At 32.3% G+C, this 19,280-nt stretch overlaps 1 protein-coding gene across 9 annotated transcripts in view; it reads left to right on the plus strand.

The window, feature by feature from the left end:
- Positions 1-19,280, plus strand: part of LOC113399630 (uncharacterized protein) — a 325,751-nt gene that overhangs the window by 104,450 nt on the left and 202,021 nt on the right. The gene's annotated exons all lie outside the window — the stretch shown is intronic.

Genomic DNA, 19,280 nt, shown 5'->3' on the forward strand with positions numbered 1-19,280 from the left:
AGGTAGCAGATAATGATAGATTTTGAGGAATGTCAAGACCGTGACGTGAAAGGATTGTGTAGCTGTAAAAAAATATAATTTACAAAGCTGTCAATGGTATAATGTCAATTCGTTCGTTAAAAGCAGTTATTAAAAAATTGGAAATAATCAAATTAAAATTAAATAAAAAAATATTCCAGATAATTGTATGAGAGCTCCGTGATTTGTAGAAGAACAAGACGTAGTCTCTTCCTATCGCTTTCAAAAACCCTCGCCCTTGTACGTTTATAGACTGCACTCAATCTAAAAACAATATCACTAAAGTATTCATGACAAATTGTTGCTTAACGAAGAGGAATAACTAGGTAAACATCGAGTTTTTAGCAGGGGTGATATTTTGGGTGTGGTCCTACTTACTGCGGTTTTTGTGAGACAAATTACGATAAGACAATTTTATAAATAATTGAAAATAAGATGAAAATAATTGCATCTACAAAGTAAAATACAATAATTGACAAAGTAATAGCCCTGGTCTAACGATTTCGCTCAAAAGGAATTAGATTTACTTACAGTAAATAGTCTCCATACATATAAAAAACCTACAACAGTTCAAAAGAAAGAAACGAAACACAGACGCACTTTGAAAATAATAAAGTACTGTGATAAAAATGAATGCAAAGCTTTATTTTATATCTCTTTCTGTTAATTGAGATATACTTACAGATACTTTTTCCGCTATAAGTGACGTCACAAACAAACAAACAGCGGTAGGGTGCTTAACTACGCAACGATGGTAACACCGTTTAGATTGATGGCAGATGCAATTTGCGAACGACTCGGATTTATTGACTATGATAAAGAAACATTTGCGGCACATTTCCATAATGGAACCTCCCAATCGGTTCAATTGCTTATGAAGAAGAATATCATTAAGGTAGTGTTTTTTGTTGCTCTTGGAAGATGTCTCGTAACCCTTAGATTTGTTGTGTTATATTAAAGTAAGGTATGTAAAGGTACTTCAATCTGCTTTAAAATTGTGTTTATTATCACCAGTTTTATAGAAATAATATGTTAAACAATTTTAATTTGGTAAAACAAATTTAAAATAATATTACGATAACGCCATTCCACCAAGAAGATCCGCCACGAAACTCAGCAGTTTCCACCATTTCTTTTTAAACTATATACAAAAAAAAACCATTATGTAAAGGTAACCGCGTCTAGTGTTCACGCGTCGACAAACATTTATGCGACGATTCGGAGAGATAATTTGTTGGAAGGATTTGGCAAATTAACTGGTCCCATTATTTGAGAAAATGTTACAAATATCTTATTAAATATCTGGAAAAATATGTGTACAATAATTTCTTCTACATGTGATGTAGGAAAAATAAATAATAATAATAAAAATAGTGATTTTTTAAATTATGCATATCTGCATATGAACAAATATTGAAGAAAAATCAGTGGACATATTGAATTCAAACTGAATGTGATAATAATTGTCTTAACACCTGGACTCATATATAAAGTATCGAATAGTGAGAATATTGAAACGAATCAAAAGGCTGCATCTGTCATCTACATATTGGATACCGGAAAGTGTCGGATACATTAATTAATATAGTTAATAAATAATAATTAAAGAAATTAAATCAGAAAAAAATTCTTCATCGTATAAAAACTTAATTCCATTTCAATTTCCTTAATCTGACCCTTCCTGACTTAAAAGAATGCTGTCTAATCATTCATTTCATTTTCACCCCGATTAGAGCCCCACTGCTACGTCAGATTATCGACCACAGGACAATTTCTTAATCGTGATAGGGAAGAAAACAAATCACCGACACACCGCAGCGAGTTGCGGTACGATACCCGGGGGACATGCTACTATCCCTTAGAAAATGCACTTGGTGTATGGTCCATGGTCTAGGCTGAAGAGTTGTGATACACTTTTTATCTTTATTGAATCTTGACATAGCTTTAAGAACAAATGTGCAACTCACTAATATGACATTCTACTACTATTTTGAATGTTGGTACCAAAGATAAAAATCAGTTTTCTTGCACGATAATATTTTGCAAAAATAGGAATAATTTGAATCAAGTAATTAGTTCAACAGAAATTCAAAAATGTTTGTAACTAGACATCCTTTAAAGCTTTGTCTTACTGAATTTGTCTGTCTTTTCACTTGAATCCTCCGGAGACAACTGCAAATAGCGGTAAAATGGGGGTAACATTCCCCAGTGCAACTGACTTTGACGGATCTATCTTCCCTTGCACACCTAATAAACTAATGCGTCGATGTATCCTTCTATCTAAATAGACATTGGCAATTTACTGAGGGTCTTTTTTTGCGGTGTAATAGAATAAATATATTTATGGACTATGGGAGGGATTTGGAAAAGCATTCCATGAAGTAAATCACTATATTATTTCTCGGAAATAGTCACGGCTTGTTTTGGTTGGATTTAAAAATATATTTCCTATTGTTACATATGTATATATAATATGTACTTAGATAGTATTTATGAAAGGATGAATTATTTATTTAATCCTTAAATCATAACATGAATTAATTTAATTTTTCTTTTCAAAATACAATCTGTATTGTTTTGACGCTATAATTATTATAAGTTTAATTATTTTCCAAAGATTAGAGGAGAGAGGAAGGATTAATTAATTATTAGAACTAAATACGATGTTGCTAAGCGTTCAAATTAAAGGAGTTCTTATAGTATTAAGTTAATACAATTCTCGAAAATAATACAATTGACATAATGTTTTTCTATTTTATTTACTGTTATATTGTTGTTCCTTGTCTCTGAAACATTACGCATGTTGCAGTGCAACCTCAAACTGGTTAAAGTGTGACACAATATATTTGGTGGATTTACACACAGACCACATGTTTTACTGCGACATTGTAGTGATTCAGCTTGCGTGCCTTAGCAAGCAAGTGCGTTGTGTTAATACTGCAGACAGAGTTGGATTTACTCTGATTTATTAACACGAATCACCATATTCAGATTTGTTAGCAACTGAGAGATCTTCTATGAAATATATGATACACGGGCCTTCAAATTTTTGGACATACTTTTATGGTTTGGAGAAATTTATTATTTTACATATATCTTTTCCTAATTTGTATTTAGCACATAAAATTTAATTTGAATAATGCAATTGCTAACAAAATAAAAATATGTTAAGAACCGTTATCCTGGCTTTGAATTCAAACCAAACGTAAATACTATTTTTTTTTTTACTTTTTATATTACTTGCATATATTGTTCCAATGTTATATATTTTATGTTTTACACAAGAAGTCTTGCTTGGGGATCAACCTGTTCTTGGAAAATGATTGAAATTTAATAAAGCCTAGCAACTGCCGGATTGAAGGCTGCTGGTTTACTAAGGATAAGAATTCAATTTTCTATCAGCTTTTAGCGGTGAGTGAAGGTACAATAGGCGAATCCACTTTGTATTCATTGGCCCCTATCGTGTTAGGCATAAGGTCGATAATCCTCTAGGTGTCTGTGAATGTTTAGTTCGCAGTACATATTCTGTACGGAGTACGTGCTGAAATCGCAATAAAGGTCCAATCACATGCCCTTCAAAGGAAGCTTTTTGTACGCCGGCTGTGCTGTGCGATGTGAATGCCTCGAGTCGGTAAAAGGAGGTGGCTTTTCTTTGTAAATATATTACGTTATGGATACGAAAATTATGAAGCAGATAATGGAGAGGCGCTTTTTTCAGCTGTATGAGAATCTCAAAATTGTTTGCAAATCCTCAAAACCAATATTAATATTGCATTACATGATATTCATAAAAGATACCTATATAAAAAGAATATTAGAAATTATCAGTGTAGAATTTTCCAGAATCTAAAGTGTACGAAAATATGTCCTATTTTGTACACAAGGTTATTTCATGATCATTTACACAACTGAAGATGATGTAAATACTATTAATTACATTAAGACACACAGTCAGAAGTCAGAAGTCCCGTGCATACGAGGAAATCATGTAAAGCCGTTGGTTCTGCGCCTGAATTCTTACCGTTCGTATTGGATTTGTCGTTTCCTCAGATTACGACAGTGATGGAATAAAAAATGCATCAGTGTATACACACTTGTGTGCATGTGTGTGTAATATGTATGCGCGTAGTTGGCTGTAGGCTGTTGGCAAAATGGAAAAGATATTTTTTTATATTTTTAGAGGATTTGTAGATCTTGTATTGGATTTGCTCGTTTAATCAAACACATAATTTTTAGATTACTCTTAAAGTATAGTTGAGTATCATCTGGTTGATCAACGGATGTTGTTTCTCAAAGCCGGAATTTATTCTTTGAACTAAAATTAAATTAAAACCGCATTGACAATGTCCTTAATATTTACGGTTTTCAGTAAAAGTAACAGCTCGTGAATATTCCATTACTGGGCTAAGACCTCCTTTGCTGTTAAAGTGAAGAGTTAATTGTTTTCGGGTCGAGATTATTTATAGGTTTCCTTCGGGTGGCATTTGCACGTCAGCGCGCATTTTCACGCAAATTACTATTTATTAATTTTTTTTTAAATATAATAGAAAGAGTATCCAGGTAACCCTAATCGAAGTATGCTTTGACGGGGTCACCTGACTCCAATTCGAGATCATGTGAGAAATGTTGATTAAAGTTGGGGAAATTTCATCTTAGTCTTACGGCTCTATGCAAGTCCGCCTGAGTAGGTACCACTTACTCGTCACATAATCTACCATTTTACATTAACAGCCTGTAAATTTCCCACTGCTGGTTTAAGACCTCCTCTCCCTTTGAGGAGAAGGTTTTGGAGCATATTCCACCACGCTGCTCCAATGCAATTGGTGGACTACAAATGTGGCAGAATTTCGTTGAAATTAGATACATGCAGGTTTCCTCACGATGTTTTCCTTCACCGCCGAGCACGAGATGAATTATAAATACAAATTAAGCACATAAAAATTCAGTGATGTTTGCCTGGGTTTGAATCCTTAATTATCGGTTAAGATGCACGCGTTCTAACCACTGGGCCGTCTCGGCATTCACATAATCTACCGCCAAACAATAATACTAAGTATTGTTATGTTCCAATTTGAAGGTCGAGTGAGCGACTACTCTACAGGAGCAAGATACATAATCTATTTGCTAAAATAAAAAATAAGAATTAGGATTATATATTGGAACAAAAATAAGTTTTTATTCATCAAAATTCCTCATGAGGCATTAATGCCAGCTGTCGAAACGTTGCAGCGACAGCGACGTACGATTTTGTTTCGGGAATATCTTAATTTAATCAAATAAAAGCCATAAAAGAGTAAAAGTTCATTTGTGCCAGCTTAGAAATCAAATCATAGTATTTTTTATGTAAAATTCAATCCATTATCGATTTTATTCATAACGCAACCAAGTTACGAAATCGCCATGAAAACAAATTAATCAACAAACTTCTCCCCTCCCGGTTATTTCGTCAAGCAACAACATATTGCGAACTCAAATTATTGGCCAAGTTTCACTTGGTATCGTTAAATATAGGGGCCTATAGTCCCCTTGAGGATACCTAAAATCTCGATCGAGTTTACGATTCGTAAACGCTTAAAACTTGAAATCCGTTTTCAAGTTTTAATGATAGTTTATGTAAGGTAAAATAAAGTTTGAGAAGAAATCATGTCTTATGGCAAAATTTTCTTCTACATACTCGTATATCAATTTGTTCCTGTAATTTTATTCTATCTCTATTGTATCTAAATTGCTATTAATATGAAATTTCTTAAGCAATAAAAATCTTATTATAAGGTTGGTACATCTGTTTAATAAATTTTTTTTTTTTCGATGCAACTGCATATTTAACTGCACAACGTCGATTCAAAAGTACTTACAAGAGCTTACTTAAATCTATGCTAATATTATAAATGCAAAAGTAATTCTGTCTGTCTGTTGCACTTTAACGGCAAAACTACTGAATCAAATTTGATAAAATGTTGAACTCCATGCAAGAACGTAGGCTACATTTTTACGGCTAATACGATTAATCCCTAAAACGCGAGCGAAGCCGCGGGCGACAAGTAGGGAAGGATTTGTTTCCTATTTTAGTAAGCCTCTTTGTTAAAACGGACACTACATAACTGAATTTACATTTTATAAAGCAAAGCAAAAAAAAAAAGCGAATAATTTCAAATGACATTTTAATTATGTCTAACAAATATTTTTAACTGCAACGTTTTATGAAAATATTAGGTAAAAGAATAGCAAAAAATATTATATTTTTCCATTGTAAGTTATATTCATTTTTGTTAACATTACGAAGGCTAACAAACCCGATGCAACTTCTCACGGTTTGCGCAAACACTGCCCTTATTGAAAGCAAACAAAATTAAATCGTCCTTCAGGCGATTTTCTTTATATATATTTTTCTACGAAACACAAGGTTGAACCGTGTTTGCCTTCAATTTAAATAATAGCATATAAGCTTATTTTCTAACTGTTGCTTAGGAATTCAGTTATGTAATTTAAATGTATTTACAGTTGATAGATTTTTCTTTGTTTTTATGCGACGCGTACCTTGAACTTCCTAATATAATACTTAATTACTTTTTTTTTTAAAGAATAGAAGCAATGCGTATAATTTAAGGCATACTAATATTTCTATAGTCCCCTCTATTTAAGCGTAAAATTTGTGTTAGGGGTGGGAACGAAAATTGGCCAAGTGGTCAGGATTGATCCTGCGACTATTTACATCGCCAGGAGCCAAACCATTGCGCAATTACGCTTTAAAATTTCATTTCAGTTGTTAGTATAATCAAGTGTAGTTAAATATTATTACTCAATTAACCTAGTTCTGTACAAAAGATTGAATCCTTTTTTCTAATAAGTTTTGGTTCTGGTAACAATACTATGTGATATTTTATATTTATGCATGGATAGCGCAGTCAAAACGTGTGCATTTTAATCGATTAAATCGATTATGTCAATATGAGTAAACTAAACAGAATGTTCATGTGCTTAATTTTTGTTCATATATCTCGTACTCAGCGGCGAAGAACATCGTCTACTATATGTGCCGAACAACTCGCATTGGAGCAGCGGGCAAATCCTCTCAAAAGGCGAGGCGGCCTTAGCTCAGCAGAAAACAATTACAGACTTACTTTAAATAAAAAAACAATGCATAAAATTAATCTTAAGATAACCTTCGCACTATTTTTAAAGACATACATATATTTGTATATCACTATTATATCGAATATCACTGAATTTATATTATATCTAATAAGTAATTACTTTATGCTGTATATTTGGCCAGTCACAACATTGTTCATTGTTTTGCAGTTGATTCAATTTCTTAAAATAGTATTTAAGGTAAGAAAAGTATAGTTGATTGAAACAAATAACGCTACATCTTCAATTTGAAATAATAGTACGAACAAAGACGCCCCGGGGAGCTCTTGGTGCAACTGGCTCATTGCTTATATTTATCGCTACGTGTGTTCCGTACAATGTTTTCCACTTTTATAGATATTTATCACTTTTAAACCGACTTCAGAATATTGTTCGATATTTGAAATGTAATGTTGTAATGTTTCATCGTTGTGATTGTAAATCCTAAACCTAATAATTTATTAATAAGTAAAGATCTTTTAACTTGGTGATTTGCATAATTGGAACTCAAATTTTCCTAGAATTCTTAGATACCTTGTACGCGTATCTTTTGTATGGTCATAAAATATAAATAAACATATATCATACATATGTATATTTCGACGGAAAATGATGTATAGTGTTAGCTACCTTCTCTTACTTCTGCGTATTTTTAGTTATACTAATATTAATAATTTAATATATTTTTTAACGTTTGAAAAACAAAAATTACGTAACAATATTTTATTAAACAATCAACAAATCACGAAATCTTGTGTAAAATTGCTATAAAAAAACATTTTTTTAAAAAGATTATTTAAGAAGAATTTTATAAAAAACAGTATTGCTACAACTAACATCCAACTCTTAATACTTATCCTGTGAATTTTAACAGCAGACAAAGTATTCCAAGCAATTGTTACCGTAATAAATAGTTCGTTTAAACTATTTACGCTGGCCACACTGGAGAAATGTTTGCACGGCATTAAACATTTGCCCACAGTTAACTGTTGTGAGCTTACTCCTGTCGTGGATGCTTTTTATAGAAAACTAAATATTTTTAAACGAAAATCTTTAAATATTTAAACAAAGAATCGTGGAAAATAGACTGCGTTCTGATCGCAATTGATGAATCGATACCTGTGGTCTTAGTACAGTGTTTATTTACTAAAATATTTTTTAATCGATTTCCAAAAAATAAGGCAGTTGAATTGTCTATATATAATTTATGTTTGGTCGCGAATAGATTTTTGTTATTGTACTGCATATATATAAACATATATATATATATATATATATATATATATATATATATATATATATATATATATGTATGTATCGTTGGATTTTGTGTAGATCTATGGTTATCATCATGACATTGATTATTGGAATCATTAAATTTTTATTCACAGAAAATATTTTTTTACTTTATCATTATAAAAAATAGATGTTTCGATTTATTACACTGATGCATTTTGTTTGATGGCCTCAAGCTAGAAACCACAAATTAAGATGACCATTTAAGATTAAGTTTATTTTATCTTTCTAAACTTTCAGTCATGGGTTTAATCGTGGAAACGATTTTTATAGCGGCCATTTGTATTTTTCAGTTGTAAGAGGTGGTCTTACAGTGTTTCTTCACATGTTAAGCTTTTCGATTCGTAACAATTGTCTCATCTTAAGGAGGAGGTTAAAAGATTAATCCTTCACGCTGCTCTAATGCTGGTGATATATGTGAGAGCTTCATTCGAAACATACATACAGGTTTAATTACAATGAGAATTTGAAAAAGTTCAGATAACTTTTTGTACTTATTAGATTACCTATTTATAGTTAACAAATAATTAATAAATTAAAGTAATTAAAGATAGATAATCATAGAAAAAATGGGGTCGTTCAAAGCATATTGAAGTTCATACTACACTTCGATTGCTTTCCAGGTCTGGTGGCTACCTTATAAAGCTACCCTGAATTCAAACCGACTAAAAAACTCGACTAAAAAATTTTATAATTTTCCGTCAAGAAATACATTTTTGTGAAATAGACATTCTCATAGACTCCGCAATAAATATACACCATTCCTTACATCAGCAATGCGCCACCAACTTTAGAAACTAAGATATTATGTCCCTAGTGCCTGTAGTTACTCAATAGCAATTCGAAGTTTGCAAGTTGACTGTTGCCTGAAAACAACTGAAGATGTTGATGCTGCGATAAATTGCCGTTAGGTGTTGTATTTGCTATAAGATCTCTTGCTATTCTCTGTTAAGAGTTGCCGTTATCACAGAATTTCTGAGTAGCAACCTGAAATTTGGTAGTTAGTGTTAAATATTCAGTGCAAATACAATATAACAGTAGAGAATAAATTTCATCTCTTACGAGTAAGTATAACAGACATTTTATGACGATAAACGATAAAATTAACACTAAATACTTACTATTAATTAACACGCTATAAAGCATACTATTAAATGTTAATGAAAAAACTAAGCAGCTCATTTAACATATACGCTTTAAAACTTGCTTTTAGCAGTAAAAATATAAAACAGCATTATACTATATTAGTGCTTGTTGAGGCCGAGTTCGACCCTTGGAAGCGATCTGCTTTTAACGACCGCTTGCTGCGTTTTATAGCCATATATTAGAAATGAAATATGAGTTCCTCCTATGGAGATATTACTGGAATAATTTCGTTATAATTTCCTAATATTATAGCCTCGTACTCGGTGACTCTTGGTTGATAAAATATAGCATCTTAGTAATATTTGGTGTTCATTTATATGATAATAGTTAGTGACAGGGTTGTAAGTTAAATAACGATCTCGTAGTCTAACGTTGGTTCGTGAAAACGGCCATCTCATGAGTATTTAAGAATCTTCCATGACTCGGTAAAGAAACCATATACCTGTTCAAAGAAATATTTTCTGCGTGAAAAGAATCTACACAGCTCTGTTACTAACACAAAATGGTCACTAAGTGTGTGTTGAATACGCGGCTATCGCATGCAACGACTTCTATGATCAACGAAGATTTTTATGACTGTTTACTTAGAGGGTATTCTTCAAACTATATTGCCCGTTATAAATGTAATATAAATCGAAGTATAACGATTACAATCATGGTAAAAATGACATAAGATCGTCGTTGATGACTTATTGAACAAATGTACTTTTTCATAATTTTCGTTGGAAACATCTTAAACGGTTTATTTCTTCTCCATTTCACCTAATACTTAAAAAGCAACAACTCATTGCTAGTACATAGTACAATGAAATGCTATTAAGCTTAAGAAAAAAAACATTGTCCATTACAATGAACGTTGCTTCCAATTTTGTATGAAATCTTTAAAGACATCAAAAAAAACCTTCCCAACGGCCGATTTCCTCAATAAACAAACTGAAACTCGACGCAGTTATCGAGATGCCATTAAAAAATCCCATTCCGTAACCATCAAAAGTTGTCAGCGTCGCCATCATCTACCAATCAAACTTGTGCTGGGGTCTACGATCGAACATCTCTCTGGAAATAACCATAATTTCGCGTAAAATATTTAATCAGATACATTTTTTTTCGGACAAATATTTACCAATTACCTGAAAAAATTGGTGATACTTTTGGAGTTACATTAAAGAGAAGAAATACCAATGCATCCATAGTAACTAATGTTTGGTGTTCGTTACTGAATTTGTGACATGAGAAATAAATATACAGCCCAAAAATACACATTGTTCATTACAATTAATACCTTCATAATTAATTACCGATTATTTGAGGACGAATTTACCTTCCTATAGAGTTCGATACGTTTCATTTCATCTCGAAAAATAATCCAGAAATGCTTTTTAGAGTCTACTTTAATTAAATTTATTCTAATATTGAAAGAAACATTTAGTTTGGCAAAACAAGTATCTCATTTTCAATCCTTTGGTTTAAACTACACTACGGCGTAATATGATCGGCTAATTTAACTTTTCCCTCTCATCCAGAAAAATACGTCCCTGTTTTTGAACGATCGAGTTTTATTACGTCCGACTTCATTATGCTAATAGGGTTCAATTTCGCCCTAGCTGTACTACTCGTAGTTAATATCGTTTTGAAATCGTAAGGTCATTTGAGACTGATTATATTTTGATTATCTTTCATAGTACATATAATGGCATATTTTGTAAGCAATAACGAAACAGTTATAAAAACCGTGTTCAGCAAGAAATTACTGTTCAAGATGTTTATAATCTTGAATACTTTGAATAAAGCTGGAATACTTACAGAATTATTGCATCAACAGATTCTAGAAGTAATACTAAGAATATTAAACTAAGTTCCCGACTCCTTACCAAGTTCCGATTCAATACATCTTTATGGAAACATATTATTCGAATCTATCATACATAACCTCGTAATTATTTTTTTTTGAAAGAAATAATTTAAAAACATGGCCACAAAAAATACATTATGAAGTCTTGACAGATCTGTTTAGATCTGTTTTTCAACAAAAATTACCATCGAAATCGGTTGACGTGGTCTTTCCAAATTTGAGAGTTTGAGTGATTTTCTCATGAATCCCATTATCAGATCTCGACCAACTTTTATATGACAACACCCCTTAAAGATCTCCAATCGAACAAAAAATAATTGTTTGTTCACTGATAAACATAAAAAAATATTCCGACGTTTGATAACTACTCTGCATTTTTAGGCATCACTCCCTTGATATTCTAGCGCAAGATAACGACGCTTGAAATTCGTATAAAGCATTTAAAATCGTGAACGGAACATGGTCACATGTAAAATAATATTATTATACAATTATGATATTTAGGAATATAGTTCTCAGTCAGAAAATTTAAGTCTAGACAGGGAAATACTATTACTGACGTTAACAATTCTTTTAATACGTTATATTCAGTTTTAAATATATCTTAATGGAGTTCAGGTGTTCCATTAATGGATCGTGAAGGCTGTATATAAAATGGGTCAGGACGGTGCTATGGAGACCCATTATGATCTGAACTACTGAACTGAATCTGAAATAGAATTATAAATTGCATTTTCAAAGGACGTCCACGTTCAAAAAGCAAACATGTACATCACAGAACTTAATAAAACTCAAACATTTCATAAATAAATAAAATTAAAAATATTAATAAACTAGCTGACCCGGCAGACTTCGTACTGCCATAATCGATAAATAAAAAAGCGAAATTTTCGTATAAAATGAACTTTCAAACAAACAACAGGAATTCGCAATTAATAAAAAAAATGCTTGATATGAATGAGGTTTTATTATTATTTTTTTATGAATTACATGTGTAACTATATATAATTTATTATTATATTTTATTTTTTGGACTGTACTAGTTGGTCTTTCATGGATCACAAATGAAAAGATACGCCAAGTTGCTTCGTTGCTACTTACATAGTGACCCATATCCCTGGTACTGTGATACTTTACCATTTGCATTGGTCACAGCGAAGACGGCTCTATCGCTACCCTTGTTAATATATTTACATATGTATTTTTTAGACTTCACAGAGTTACAATATTCTACATTGATGTGTCTCAAAAGCTTTGGACAATATTGGCGAGTATGGCACAATCCAACGATTGTCCTTTTACGCTCACAACTACCGATCGACCATTGTACGCAACTGATCGCCGACTATACAATGGGTATCCATCATTTCCCGTGATGGTTTCAGCAATCAGGTCTCTTGGGAATCGCTTGGAACACTTGCCGTCGACCATATAGGGTAAATTGTAGTTGAAAACTCCGCAAGGTCCATATATCATATGTTTGGTAACTACTGCATGCAATTTTGGGTCAACTGTTTCTTCAGGAATTTCAGCTGAAATTATGGAATCAATCTCATCGGGCCTTATTTTGTTCACTACGATTGAAATTACCAGATTAAAATGTGCGCATGTGGCAGACCACGCTTTTCCATTCTACAGAGTACATCTAACAACGAACTTGGCCAAACACGGGATGCTTTATGAAGAAATTCATGAGAGATTTCATTTTTTTATTTAAAAACTCTGGCAGTTATGTCTTGACCATCAACTGGTGTTTGGCTATGTAGCAATTCCTTCTTGATACCATTGTGGGTTACAGGTGAATGTAACAAATTAGTCTGGGCGGCCATAATGCCTAAACTACGATATAGCATATTGAGCATATTCGTGCATGTGGCGCGGGCTTCCTAATTCCTAAGTGGCTGGCAAAATTGTCATTCTTCCCATATTATTCACATTGTCGTCAGCATTTATAGCATCGCGGATATGAATGTATGTATTCCTTAGATCAAAGCTGTCGTTAGTTGTTGTTGGTTGTAAGGTTGTCGTTGGTCGAACATCAGTAATTCTTGGACAATGGTTCTCTTCACTGTTGGATTGTGAGCACAACGCTTATCAACTTCCGCATCTGAATTGCCCATAAAATAAATTTGTAAAAATTGATGATCTGCATCTGGTAGCGGTAACAGCGCCCCCAGAAAGTGATAAATTTGTCCTTGTATATGTAATTTTTAAAGATCTGTTTAATAATTGCTTCTGATACATATTCTATAATAATAATACATAAAGGATCACCGAAGTAAAGAAAGTTCTCGCGCACGTAGCGGTAACCGTCACTCACAAGGATAGAAACAAAGAGTATAATAATATATGGGGGGATAGAAGGACGCACTCTTTGTCATAAGAGGAATCGATTGACATAAAGGATCGATCTATTTGTTGATTGTCAAATGTCAAATATTATGGTTGCGTTCATAAATTTAATATGTGACAAAACTTACGATTTATCAATCAATCAATCTACATAAAAATAATCTGATAGTTAGTAAACAACTGAAGTTTTTTTTGCACTTTCAGTGAATGAATATCTAGTTACAAAGATATAACTATTCTTTCAATTTGATTTCTGAACGACGGGGGCAACATCAAATGTTTGACAAAGTAGGGATTACCCATGTAGCAAAAACATGATTATGGCGTCGATAATAACATCGGAACCGAACATTGATACTCGATTTTTATCGAGCTCTAAACTTCGATGTTAATTGATAACATCGGTGTTTTTTTTGCAAAATATGCGTTGTCCTGACGGGAAATTCGAGTAATAGATTGTTTCATTATTTTCGATATTTTCATAGACGATGTTTCAAATAATGCAAAATCAATTTTAAAACATCGATGTTTTATTGTCTAACATCGATGATCATCGAAAATCAATGATAATCGACCATCCCTATTTCTAAGGAAAAACAAAGTTGTTGTTTTTATTAAATTGCTAGCATTTTTATCATACTTACTCACCTTCTCAACCTTCTCTGGACTTCCACAAATAATAATATAATTAATTATATACTTTTAATATTGTCCAATATTTTTTATCTTATTGTGTTAAAATATTTGAGTGCATTTTATGTTTTATCAATCGGTGGAAACTTCGCTGGATAATGTGATATTTAAATTGTATTATGTTATCAGATTATATTTTATATCTGTTTGTTTCCCAAATATTAAATAAATAAATAAATAATTCAAGACCAAAATTAGCCAAATCGGTCCACCTGTTCTCGAGTTTTAGGGAGACTAACGAACAGCAATTCATTTTTATATATATAGATAATCATATTATCCGAACTATACAATATTATACAATATAGATGCCAATATTAAAATGATCAGCCCGTGACTTACCCGCGTGTAACTTTATTTCTCTCGTTAGCTTTAAAATCATATCTAACAAATCAATTTATAAGAACTTGGTTTATTAAAATATATTTTATTTTTGATGGTGTTTAATAGACCTAATAGGTGCAGAAGTCAATTTATACATATTTTATTAATAATTAATTCAGGTAAGTAGAATGTTTTTCCAACATTAAAATGACATATAAAACGATAAAATAATTAAAAAACGAGAGTTGGTTTCAATAATACTATATGATATATAGTTTGATTCCTGATTTTTCGTGTAAATCGTAAAAAAATACTAAATTACAAGCAAGAAACCTCATTAATTTTCTGCACATCTACGGCTGGAGCTCTGCAAAATGAGACCATAACCGATCTTTTACGTGCAGCTATTGTCCCATAATAGCTGGGACAAAAATCGGCTTACGCTATTAATATATAAGGTTATATTTGTCAAATATTTTAAAAGACTGACAGAAGGTAGACATTAAAGAGTAAGCAATTCCGCAGTGTTCACCGTCAGTTTGCCTTAAATCCCCTAATACAAAGTATAAAGACACTTCATTTTACGACCGGCTTAAAAGCCATTTCTTTGTCCAAGGACGCCGTGTAGTTTATTATATTTGCGGTCGGAACACACCATTGAAATTGTTTCTTTTTTTTTCAGATTTATGACTTAGATTACTTTGGTCTAGACTTGGCTGGCAGGGAGTAATGAGTCGATATGTATTCATGCGTCGTGATTTCGAAAGTCCATACGTCACAGTTATTGTTGAGTCCGTGAAAATTTTAGTATTTGTGTGTTTCTCTATTGTATAACGAACAAGTGGTATTTTACACGACTGCTTGAAAAGGAGTATCTTGTTTTCAGGATTGTTTTTTATTCCACCATAACTGTTTGCCTAAACTGATTTGGATGTAGGTTATCGTTAGAATTCTTAAGTTATTTTGAATGATACATATATATATATTCATTCAATTATTTATGGCAGTTGGGTTTTTAATTTTTAAAGTGAAAAATTGTCCATGATCATTGAAAGAAGTTTTTTAAATTTAATAATCGTATATACTTAAACTTCTCATGTAAGGATAATCTGAATTGGTTCGACCTTACTATGGTGTAAATAATATTTCTAGGAATTATCGTTATTCAGACACATCAATATTAATTTAATTATTAACTAAAATAACTATTATGGTGCTTTTCAAAACAAACATTTTTAAGTCAATAATAATGAAAAACATAAACTATTTTTATGTGGAATTAACCCAAAAACCTTTAATTATAATTCAAAACATGAGATTAATATCTAAATTCAACCTTTTAAGGTATCAAACATTTTAAAATCCTCATTTATATGTGAAGAATACACGCGACCTCAATTTAAAGACGATAATGAGAAAATGCCTTAAACATTAATAATATTAAAATCACCCTAACCGCACATTACAGATTTATTGGATAAACATACACAATCCTCAGAAGGATTTCAACTTCAACATATAAAACACTTTTATCAAGAACTGGCATGTTATCACACAAAATGGTTCTCATCATGTTTTAAACAAAATTGATATAAGGCATTGGTCGACTATTCTTATACTAAAAGTGATAACTCTGTTTATGTACGTTATTGTTGCGGGATATTGCATTGTCTAAACCGAGATGGCCCAGTAAGCCGAGATGGCCCAGTGGTTAGAACGCGTGCATATAAACAAGGATTTCGGGTTCAAACCCAGGCAAGCACCACTGACTTTTCATATGCTTCATTTGTGTTTATAATTCATCTCGAGCTCATATAATGTATCTAATTTCAACGAAATTCTGACACATGTATATTCCACCAACCCACATTGGAGCAGCGTGGTGGAATATGCTCTAAACGCAAAGGGAGAGGAGGCTTTAAACCAGCAGTGGGAAATTTACAGGCTTTAATGTAATGTTAATGTAATTGCATTGTAATTAAATAAAATATTTTTTTATTGCTTTGATATTAACCCATTATTAAATTTTGGGGTGTGAACATCTGTCGCCAGTGCAAGTAGGGAGCTATAATATTAGAATTAAGAAGTACAACCGAAACTTGCTCATAGCAGCCGCGACAATATCGCCCACGCCACCTAGATGTCCGAAAATCCACAACAGCGCGATTTTTAAGACATTTTCTGCCTCGCACAATGACTCTGTGGAACCAGCTTTCGCCGGCGGTTTTTCTGAACCGATACGACTTGGGAACCTTCAAGAAAAGAGCGTACTCTTTCTTGAAAGGCCGGCAACGCACCTGCAAGCCCCCCGGTGTTGCAGATGTCCATGGGCGGTGGTAGTCACTTTCCATCAGGTGAGCCTTCTGCACGTTTGCCACCTCTAACAAAAAAAAAAAAAGACAAACGTATGAGATGTATCGAAAGAAGATTCCAAATAAACTCGCTGTTGGACCCGAGATGTTTCGTCCCGTCTGATAGCTCTAGAAGCCTTACTCGATAAAATTGAACCGTCCGCAGTCAGTTTAACTCTACAATGCGCGGTCTATATTACATCACTCCCCACGTAGATATATTTTATTGAATTTATAGAGCAATCACACGCACAAGTGTGACTGTAAACCATTTGTCATATTTTGGAGTCGCTTACTAATTAAACAAAAGCAACACATATTAATATATTATAATAATAATATAAATAACTAGTTGTCCGCGGCTTTCACGTATTAGGGGTCGGTCGTCAGGCAGCTAAAGCCTATGGCCTTCCTAGGGGTTCAAGCTTTGCTTCATATCTAATGTTATTAAATTCGATTCAGACAGACAGAATTACTTTTGAAATTATGATGTTATTATCAATGATATTTTTTTATTTTTTAATGTTTTTTTTTGACTCATCTTTTGATTTTGTTTCTGATATGTGTCATATGTATAAATAAATAAAATATAATTTGTAAAAATAATTCAGACACCGAAATTAAAAACTTCCTATGAAATTGTTTCTTTTCAGATAAGTATCACTCAACTCTTAATGTTAAGTGACACTTACAAATACAAATTTTATAAGGGCGAAAGTGTCCTCTTTCACGCAAAAACGACTGAACTGATTTAAATGAACCTTTAAAATAATATAGTTTATACATCAGAATAACACATAGGCTTTAATTTACAAAGATATTGTGTGAATAATAATACCTTCATAATATTTTTATAATTCTAAGTGAAGCGAAGTTATTCGGTATAATAGTATGCACTAGAAATACAATTTCAATTCCAGGATGAATCCACCAATTTAAAAAATAATTAGATTTAGAATAATATTTAGTATGCTAATATTCATCGCCGTCATGGCTAGCACAGGCAAGTATGCTGAATTTCCATGTACTTAATTTGTGTTTATAATTCATCTCGTGCTCAGCTGTGAAGGAAAATATCACGAGGCCTGGCTATTCCTAATTTTAATGGAATTCTTCCATATGTGTATCCACCTATACGCATTGGAGCAGCGTTGTGGAATTAGCTTCTCCTCTAAGGGAGAGGAGGCTTAAGCCCAGTAGTGGGGCATTAACAGGCCGTTACTTTAATATTTACGACCAGCGATAGTCATCTATATCCACAATAAAAAAGCGGTATTCCCAATTAAAAATAAAAGAATACACATTTTTTTTATAAAACATACTATTTATTACGAAATTGTACAATAAAGTTCCGGTTTAATTAAACATTTAGATGAAGCATTCGGTTCGGTCGTGCCCAAATCGGTAATATTACCGTTTTTCCAGTACTTGTAGAATAAACTTCAGCACGTATGCGATGTTTAGCCGCTGATAAGGTATGTTTACTGTAATATTTTCATTGTTATCGAGGTTATTCGGGCAATTATTGTGGTAGACGGCATTAGATCCATAAAAACGGTAATAAAAGATACCGTAATCTTAGTTGCTACTAATATAATTTTTTTTATTAACTTACAGCAATATTATACTTATCAATTTCACGTTTATTGGGGTAAAGTTTTGACTTACGAACGTTTCACGTGTTTTAGTGCTATTTTTGTGGCAACATTTATAAGGCAACGGTATTATTTATAACTAGATTGATACCCGGCTTCGTTCGGGTGAAATAAATATAACTAAACAAATACGGTTTATCAATTACGTTTAATATATATTTTTTTCTAAACGTTGTGATTAGGAAACCCGTTGAACTGTCATGACACTGAATTTCACGGATTTAATATCGAATTTCGAATAATAATTCAAATCGAATTTTGCGCATATACGTTGTCGACTAAAAAAATTATTATTTGTAACGATATATTATTGTGGATAGGTTTCGATCGGGTCTATAGTAGACCGAGAAATAATCAATATAGATCATTAAATTTTACTAGTCTATACTAATAATAGAAAGTGAAAGAGTCTGCTTTTTGTAATTAAATGAACGATTTACTAGTATACTTGGTGGAAGGGCT

The sequence above is a fragment of the Vanessa tameamea genome, chromosome 15 (assembly GCF_037043105.1).
Source record: "Vanessa tameamea isolate UH-Manoa-2023 chromosome 15, ilVanTame1 primary haplotype, whole genome shotgun sequence".
In the NCBI taxonomy this organism is placed as follows: Eukaryota; Metazoa; Arthropoda; class Insecta; order Lepidoptera; family Nymphalidae; genus Vanessa; species Vanessa tameamea.